General features: G+C 37.1%; 1 pseudogene; it reads right to left on the bottom strand.

Annotated features, from left to right (window-relative positions):
• Positions 1-572: 572 nt before the first annotated feature.
• LOC128921639 (odorant receptor 63a-like) lies at positions 573-9,349 on the bottom strand (annotated as a pseudogene).
• Positions 9,350-9,564: the final 215 nt, after the last annotated feature.

The raw sequence follows: 9,564 nt of genomic DNA, 5'->3' as shown, positions 1-9,564 counted from the left end.
TTGTTATTGTTGTGATATTAAAGGAATTTTTAGGTGTAAAGAAAAATACCAAATAAGAGCGCTTGTGAAATGTATGGTATGTAAGTTTAAAAGCAGTTCAGCTTTTCTCTATTCATATCTCTAAGAGGTACTGGTGAGCAAAGCGATTATTAAACCGAAAATTTTAAATTATGTAGATATTAGAAAATAAATTACATTCTGCTTTAATGAATACGTAATATTCATACACTAGTACATTTCCGAAGGAGGATCAACGAGAAAGAACAACTACTAAGGAACAAAACAAGTCCATTTTGTCATCATGGAACGGAGTGAGATCTTTTTAAAAATCAACTGTGAGAAATCGTTCCATTTTAATCTCGATTAAATTCATAGTTTGTCTCGTCCGTTATATCTCGGAGGATCAAGAAGTACGAAAATCTGGCATTTAATATCTGAAAATAGAAAGAAGTATATACATACATACATATATAATTAATACGGTTAAACTGAAGTTTCAAACTGAGTTTTGATTTATGTAGGGTTTTTTGAGTGTTGTTGTGTTTTGTGAATAAATTTAGTTATTGTTTGTCTTATTTATTATTGTTTTTATTCAATAGTTCTTTGTGGTTACTTACACCCATTAATGTGGTTAACGACATTATTCCGAGCCAGGATATTTGAAAATGAAACTCTTTATTGGACCGCATAATTATCATGTTCAAAGTATTTTTGAATCCCTCGGACTCATTGTACCAATTGCAGTTGTAGCAAGCTAATGGAATCTTTTCCAACTGAAACCAACAACAACACGAACATATACGAATATTCATATACATATAGGTATTGCTCGTAATTTGCGGATTTCATATAACTATTGCCCTTCATATTGATCAAAGTACCTGTAATAATACATTTATAAGATTATAGATGTCAAGTTCATAAAGCTAATATGCTGGTCCCAATATCAGCTTTTGTTTAAAAGCAGGAGAGAAAGAAGCCAAAATGCAAGGAGGTTACGTTCGCACTTGACTTCTAACTTACGATACTGGCTTATAAAAAATAACTCAAAACTTAACTTCTTCAAAAAAGTTATCTTATACATATAGTGCGATAAAAACGGCCATTCGGATGTAAGAGAGCCATAGCGGCTTCACAATGATACATTCGGGATGGAAATATTAAAAAATCTCCATGGTTAAGAATAAAGTTGAGAACAGATCAAAAATGTTCTAACAAGATTAATAACAAGTAAGGACGGGATAAGTTCGGGTTTAACCGAACATTTCATACTCTCGAAATTTATTTATTTAATTTCGATTTCAAATTTTGACGATTTTCAATGGGCTGGTAAATGAACATAAATTATTTTTTAGGGTTGTAACTTTCCATATATTTATTTGAAGACTTAAAAAAGAAGAAAAAATACTCTTTACATACTTTTATTTTGTTGTTTGTGACCAAAAAAAAGCCCTTCTTTACGGCGGCGCATGTGATTTCCGCTCATTGGAACATCTGAAACTCTCTGGTATGAACTAGGATTATTAATTTCGCACAAAAATTAACAAAATGGCGGACCTTTGAAAGTCGCCTTTTTTCAGCCACAAATCAAGTTGAGAAGTAAAGAAGAATCGTACGATTTGTTATTTATTCCGATTTGAAATCGTGTGATTTCTAAAACATGATGGTATATCTCACATATTAACTGATATATGTATGTGGTATAAAGTACCGGAAGTTTGAAAATAGGTATATGTGATATATGGATATTAGAGGAAGTATTGGCCTGATTTTGTTCATTCTGGACACAGAGGAACACTATTATAAAGAACACTTATCCTTTACTTTTTTTAGAACATCTGAGAGATTTACCGATGTTTTCAATAAAAAATTAACTGCAAACTTCGAGGTTCTCATGTTCGATATCTGTGAGAAAACTTATAGTCCGATTTCGGTGACACACTATAAATGCTGTATTTGTACATAGTTCCGTTCCGTTATCACCACTAGTGCTTAAGTTATAGATTGTAAAATAGACAAATCAGATTGACTGCAAAGTAGGCGTTGTTGAAAACCGATTTCGCCCAATTTCAAACTATGCCAAAATAATGTTATGAATCGAATTTCGATATATGCTATTTTACCAATAAAAGTACAGTACAGCTCTTCTGTACATCTTTATAGTAAAATTTAGGGTTTCTAGCGTTCTTCCTTACTGAATTAAAGCATTTTTAGTCGTTTTCAACATTAACTTTGTAAAGAAGGTGGTTACCTACCTCCGTGGTTATAATGCGATTTTCTCAATTTTCGTAGTGAATAATGAAGTGCCTAAAAGAAATGACTCCAAAATGTTATGCATTTTCCTAGTGTGATCCTCTGTTTTAGCTTTTACTTTCTTAATTTTATGGTTAATTTAAGGTATGTATACCCTTGACAGACGGCGACGATAATCCCGATTAACTGCTTTAAAAGTTATTTCAGTAAACTCCGTTACTAACTCCAAATTAATTAAAGAACTACATTGCTAACTCGGATTTAATCCTCAAAATTTTAGAGATTTAGTGGGAGTTATACCACTTACACATGGCGACGTTAAACCGGATTAACGGGATTAATTCGGGAGTTATCTCAGTTAACTCCGTCGCTAACTCCGATTCAATCCTCAAAATTTTAGAGAGTTAGTCTTTTGTCTCACATATTTGGCACTCCTAATATTAGGCATATTGGAGCTAGGAGAAGTTATGACCCGATTTCACTCATTTCGGGCACGGACGAATTGCTTCCAAAACTGAGCTATATTTTCAGTAAAAAATGTATTAGAACCACTGAGGTCCTCGTGTTCGATATATGAGACCTTGAATACTTATCGTCCGATGTCGGCAATTTTTTGAAGGGCGATGCCACACTATAAATGCAGAATTTGTTATTTGGCTTGGTTATAGCTTTTTATAGATTTTCAGTTATCTCCATTTTTTGGGCGTGGCAGTGGTCCGATCTTCTTATGGTGCCAAGAAATACTTATACCAAGCTTCATCAAGATATCTAAATTTTTACTCAAGTTACAGCTTGCACGGTCGAACAGACGGACGGACGGACAGACAGATACTCTACTCGTATATGACTTTGGTATATATAACCCTATATCCCACTAGTTTAGTTTTGGGTGTTACAAGCAACCGTTATGTGAACAAAACTATAATACTCTCTTAGCAACTTTGTTGGGAGAGGGTAAACATACGCAGACAATGCAATAGCTAAATTTTTCTGTAGTGAAAGTTCAGGATAGCGCCACCAAGCATGCTTGGTTGATACCATAGTATTTCGAGATACGGAGGAAACAATACGATTATTTATAAAATTTTAATGAATTAAAAACCAAAACAGTACAAAAATTTGCAAACGAAAATTGCGTCATCAGGATAGCGCCCCCTACGCTAACTTAATTTTTTCCACTTTTTTCGTAGGAAAAGTCAAACTTAACATTTTTTAGGATATAATATTTAGAATGTTTAGGTCTTTGGACTAGAGGCGGCCACTCCAGAACATTTAGCTTTACTCCATGTTTAGCTTTATATCCATATTTTTACAGACCGGATAAGCTTCAAATTCAGCTCTCGTGCTGTAAATACCATTCTAGATTGCCAAAAATATTTTTTAATACGGGAACTCCATTAAAGTTAGCAGTTTGCTAACACCCAGTAGGGAAATCGCTAAAAACAAAAAATGGCTGAACCTCTACATGAGGTGACGCCGAGAAACAGTCTAAGCTCGTTTAGAGTAAATACAATTAAAGAGTTACCAAAGGCTAAAACTTTAGAAGCGATGTGTAATCAATTACACAAAGATAACATAGCACTCAAAAAAGAAAACGAAGAACTGAAAGCCAGTAAAAGCAAGCCTGTTAATACAGCACCAAAACCAAATGTAAGTGTTGATGAATATACGAAACTGATGAAGATGAACTAGCTAAACTGAGAAACTGAGTGGATACTCAAAAAGAAGCGCTATTCAAAACACATAAAGCTGATAGTTCCCCAACAATTAATAGCCCTTGAAAAATAAAAATAAAGACAAGGCGGCCATTAATGATACCAAAACTCACCGACCACCACCAATTATAATATAATAAACGATGTTAAAAATTTCAATAAATTACATTCGAATATTACCGTTCTAACAAAAAACAAAATTTTAATAAAGCCTTTGAGTAACGATGCCTACAAACTAAACCTTGGATTAGCTACAAGAGCAAACATAACAGGTCAATAAAGGTAATGATAAAATATGTACACCACATATGTGATACTCAATCCATCTTGAACGACCTTAAAGATCAAGGCTTTAATGTGTTAAATGCAATTAACCAACTTAAGTGGAAGACTAAAGAACCGCTAGATATGTTTTTAGTAGTATTCGATGCTACTGAGGATATTAAGAAGATTTATAAGATCAAAAGCATTCTAAATACTGTTGTGGAGGTTGAGCCTATCAAAGTCTCTAAATTAATTCCTCAGTGCAAAAACTGTCAAGCTTTTGGACATACAAAAAACTTCTGCGGTAAGCCATCGAGATGAGTGAAATGTGGAGGCAAACATTATACAACTGAATGCACCAAAGATCCTGCAAAAGTTGCAACTGCGGCGATTCTCATCCTGCAAGCTACCGTGGTTGTGTCGTTACAAAAGAACTGCAAAAAATTAGAGACAAAAAGAATGGTAATACAGTGGAGGAGAATGTCAGGCGAAAAACCACGTTGCGGGCAATTGTATAAAAAAAAATTGTAAGCATTGTAAACAGTGCATTATACTTAAGATACGTTCCATCGCTTTGGAAAATATATGAAGTTATTATGATACCTAAGCCGGGTAAACCACAACATGTTGTCACATCTTATAGGCCAATATTGCTGCTGCCAGTTCAGTCTTCAAGAATGTTCTTATAAAAAGGCTCAAATCAATAATAGATCGAAAGCACCTTATACCAGTATATGAGTTCGGCTTTCGTGATCACCATTCAACAATTTACCAGGTGCACCGAATAGTTAATTTCGTTGAAAATGCTATGGATAAAAATAACGTTTGTTCGGCGGACTTCTTAGACATGCCTCAGGCTTTTGAAAGAGTTTGGCATTCTGGTATACTGCTAAAATTTAAATTCATGTTACTATGCCTTTATCTAGAAACATTGGATAGCCGGTGAAAGCTATAGTTTGTATGTATGTATGTGATTGGCGTTGCAACCGTTTATCCGGTTATAGCCGAATCGACAATAGTCACTTCTCTCTCTCCTTCGCAGTTCGGCGCCAGTTGGAGATCCCAAGTGTAACCAGGTCGCTCTCCACCTGGTCCCTCCAACGGAGTGGAGGCCTTCCCCTTCCTCGGCTTCCTCCGGCAGGTACTGCATCGAACACTTTCAGAGCTGGAGTGTTTTCGTCCATTCGGACAACATGACCTAGCCAGCGTAGCCGCTGTCTTTTTATTCGCTGAACTATGTCAATGTCGTCGTATAACTCGTACAGCTCATCGTTCCATCGTCTGCGGTATTCGCCGTTGCCACTGTTTTGAGGACCATAAATCTTGCGCAAAATTTTCCTCTCGAAAACTCCTAGCTTCTGCACCGTAAAGCAGGACGGGAATGATAAGCGACTTGTAGAGCTTGATTTTGGTTCGTCGAGAGAGGACTTTACTGTTCAATTGCCTACTCAGTCCAAAGTAGCACCTGTTGGCAAGAGTTATTCTGCGCTAGATTTCGAGGCTGACATTGTTCGTGTTGTTGATGCTGGTTCCCAGGTATACGAAATTATCTACGACCTCGAAGTTATGACTGTCAACAGTGACGTGGGAGCCAAGACGCGAATGCGCCGACTGTTTGCTTGATGACAGGAGATTCGTCTTGTCCTCATTCACCTCCAGACCCATTCGCTTCGCCTCCTTATCCATGCGGGAAAAAGCAGAACAAACGGCGCGGTTGTTGCTTCCGATGATATCAATATCATACTAGTGTATCATCATATAGTGAGTCACCTTGTCTGAAACCTCGTTTGGTATCGAACGGCTCGGAGAGTTCCTTCCCAATCATGACGGAGCTTTTGGTGTTGCTCAACGTCAATTTACACAGCCGTATTAGTTTTGCGGGGATACCAAATTCAGACATCGGGGCGTAAAGGCAGCTCCTTTTCGTGCTGTCGAAAGCAGCTTTAAAATCGACAAAAAGGTGGTGTGTGTCGATCCTCTTTTCACGGGTCTTCTCCAAGATTTGGCGCAAGGTGAATATCTGGTCAGTTGTCGATTTTCCAGGTCTAAAGCCACACTGATAAGGTCAAATCAGTTTGTTGACGGTGGGCTTTAGTCTTTCACACAGTACGCTCGATAGAACATTGTATGCGATATTTAGGAGGCTGATCCCACGGTAATTGGCGCAGATTGTGGGATCTCCCTTTTTATGGATTGGGCAGAGCACACTGAGATTCCAATCGTCAGGCATGCTTTCTTCCGACCATATTCTGCAAAGAAGCTGATGCATGCACCTTATCAGTTCTTCGCCGCCGTATTTGAATAGTTCTACCGGTAATCTATCGGCCCCCGCCGCTTTGTTGTTCTTCAAGCGGGTAATTGCTATTCGAATTTCTTCATGGTCGGGTAATAGTACATCTGTTCCATCGTCATCGATTGGGGGATCGGATTCGCCATCTCCTGGTGTTGTACTCGCACTGTCGTTCAGCAGGTCGGAGAAGTGTTCCCTCCATAATCCCAGTATGCCCTGGACATCGGTTACCAGATTACCACCTTGGTCTCTACATGAGGATGCTCCGGTCTTGAAACCTTCGTTAAGTCGCTTCATTTTTTCATAAAATTTTCGAGCATTCCCTCTGTCTGCCAGCTTCTCAAGCTCTTCGTACTCACGCATTTCGGCCTCTTTCTTTTTTTGTCTGCAGATGTGTCTCGCTTCCCTCTTCAGCTCTCGGTATCTATAGTTTAATGTCTTGTTTAATGTTTTGTATAGTATTGACATTTATTAGAATCCTACTTAGACTCCTTGCGAAAGAATGGGGACACATCAAAAGCATAATGTTGACTAAGGGCATTTTGAATTGAAGACTGGAGTATATATTTCATGTGCTATTCATTGCGTTCCGAATTAACTAACTAACTATCTCTTTCCAAAACGGTACACAACAAGTATGTTAAACTCGGCCAACAAATCGCCGACAGTATTTCCGGATCTGTACCAAAGAGACTTTTTCTTCTTCTCAGACTTTAAAACAACGTTCATTGACAGAAATATGGGCTAAAAGAATACGAACTTTTCAACTTGGCTAGTGAATAAGCTTATTGAACGTCCGGAAAGCTTGACTTTTTTCTTAAGAAGATGTAGAAATATATCTCGTAAAAAATACACACGGAATATTGCCAAAAAAGCATTTTTTATTGCCAAATAAGCTACATGTCTGAATCGAACAACACTAATGCTCTCGGTAGTGATAACATTACTCTAACCATTAAGTGCAAAGAGTCTTTCGCATATACATTTTAATTCAAGGACATTTACGTAATATATGCACATAGTTCGGTGTCCTCTTTATTTGATGGTATAAGTTAGTGAAGAAGGCGTAGAGAAAGTAATTGTTAACAATGCACGAACAAGTTGTTAGACAGCTTAAAAGTTGTCGCCTTGATTCCTTCCATGTATTTTCCATAATCGCTTTAATCTCCACTTACAACTGAGTGTTGATGTGCATATCTGGAAGTTTGAGATAGAGATGAACAGGAAAAGGGATTCCGATTAGTTAACTTCTACTTACCAGTGGCGAAGTTTTTCTTTCCCTGAAGTAACTCACAGTTTTCAGCTTTCTGCAGCAACGAACGACATTGACCTTGCTTCAACAGACAATAGGTCATTTTGACCATACTTGTGGTTGTTTGTAATATGGTTGTAGTCTGAAGTCTGTAAGAAAATGTATCTCTTAGTGATTTATATGTGCGTAATTATGCAACATGATGGTTAAGTCAGAAGAGAATTTGGAAGCTAAATCAAGGTCTAAGCCGATATCATCTGTATATTGGGTATGTTGGTGCAGTGGAAGGTGTCCAAAACTTTCTCCAAGCAATTCTATTAAGATAAGTCATAATTTGATCCATATAGTATACGGTATAAAAATAATAATAGAATATTGATTATCATTATATGCAATATATGGTGGCTTTTGTAAGTCGGGGACCGCGATATATGTTCACATAATATTGCTAAGATATCTGATATGGTAAAAAGCCAACCGGTAGTGCAATGTAGTGTTGTGTTATACATATATATATATATATATATATATTTGGCGTAGGAACCGCTTTAAGCGATTACAGCCGAATGCACCAGAGCGCGCCACTCATTCCTCCTTTTTGCTTTTTGGCGCCAACTGGAAACACCAAGTGAAGCCAGGTCACTTTGCACTTGGTCTTTCCACCGGAGTGGAGGTCGTCCTCTGGTCGTGTTATATATCTCATGTTTATTTACATCAAGCTTTGTTTCGATGTCCTTAATAATTCGTCATTTATTAATTGTAAAGGTGGTTTCTCTCACTCTGATTAACAAATAACAGTTCACTGATTGAGTTATAACAGCAGTAACAGTAGCAAATTTACGATTTTCAATAAATTTGGGTGCTGTGATTACGAAAGGAGTTAAATGCTGGGTACTATTAAAATTTTTGACATTGTTAAAATTAATAAATATAACTGATCCGGCGGCAAACTTGTCTGTACGTCCGTCCGTCCGTCCGTGCAACGGATAACTTGCACACATGTTTTTTGGATCCGTGAGAGGGTTGCTTCCGACTGCCACGCCCACAAAATGGCGAAAACCGAAAACACATAAAGTGTCATAATTAAGCCATAAACAAAGTTATAAAAGTAAAATTTGGTACAAAGAATCGTCCAGATCTCATTCTGAATTATATAGTTTATGTCATCTACGTCTTTATTCATACCCGCCAAAAGTGCTTGCCATTAACCATTCATTACACTAGAGTCCTAATTAAAAGGAGTAAGAGAGATAAGTTCGGGTGTAACTGAACATTGCGTGGTTATTCAATGTTTCACCTATTTTCTTGGTGTGTAATGGGGTACTAAAATGAAATGTGTGTTTGGTTTATATAGGCTTAGTAGTTTCCGAGATATAGATATAACTTAGAAGGGGACGAGCCGCACCCACTTTCCAAAAAAAAAATTAACTCCCAATATGCTCACCCTCGTAACAGTTTTTTGAGTGGCACATCCGAGCCATAGTCTATGCCTAAAATATATGAGACGGTTATCAGCTCTATTATTTTGAAGCGATTGTTAATTTTCAATTTAGCAAAATCTTCTGTGTTGTACATTGCCTCGAATGAGCTTTCTTCCTATCCTTATTGGTTCCGCAATATACGATAGACTAGTGCGCGTTTATGTTTAAAATGTTTACATTTATCTATTAAAAAGTCAGTTACCAAACCCTTCAATCCTTAAATAATATCGAGCGAACGAGTCACATTCACTCATCTTTTATTCCAATCAAAAGTATATATCAAAGCAATCGGCAAATTACATGCCTGCA

Source organism: Zeugodacus cucurbitae, chromosome 4 (genome assembly GCF_028554725.1).
Source record: "Zeugodacus cucurbitae isolate PBARC_wt_2022May chromosome 4, idZeuCucr1.2, whole genome shotgun sequence".
NCBI lineage: Eukaryota > Metazoa > Arthropoda > Insecta > Diptera > Tephritidae > Zeugodacus > Zeugodacus cucurbitae.
The sequence above is the reverse complement of the archived record's forward strand: the minus strand, read 5'-3'. Positions and strand labels throughout refer to the sequence as shown.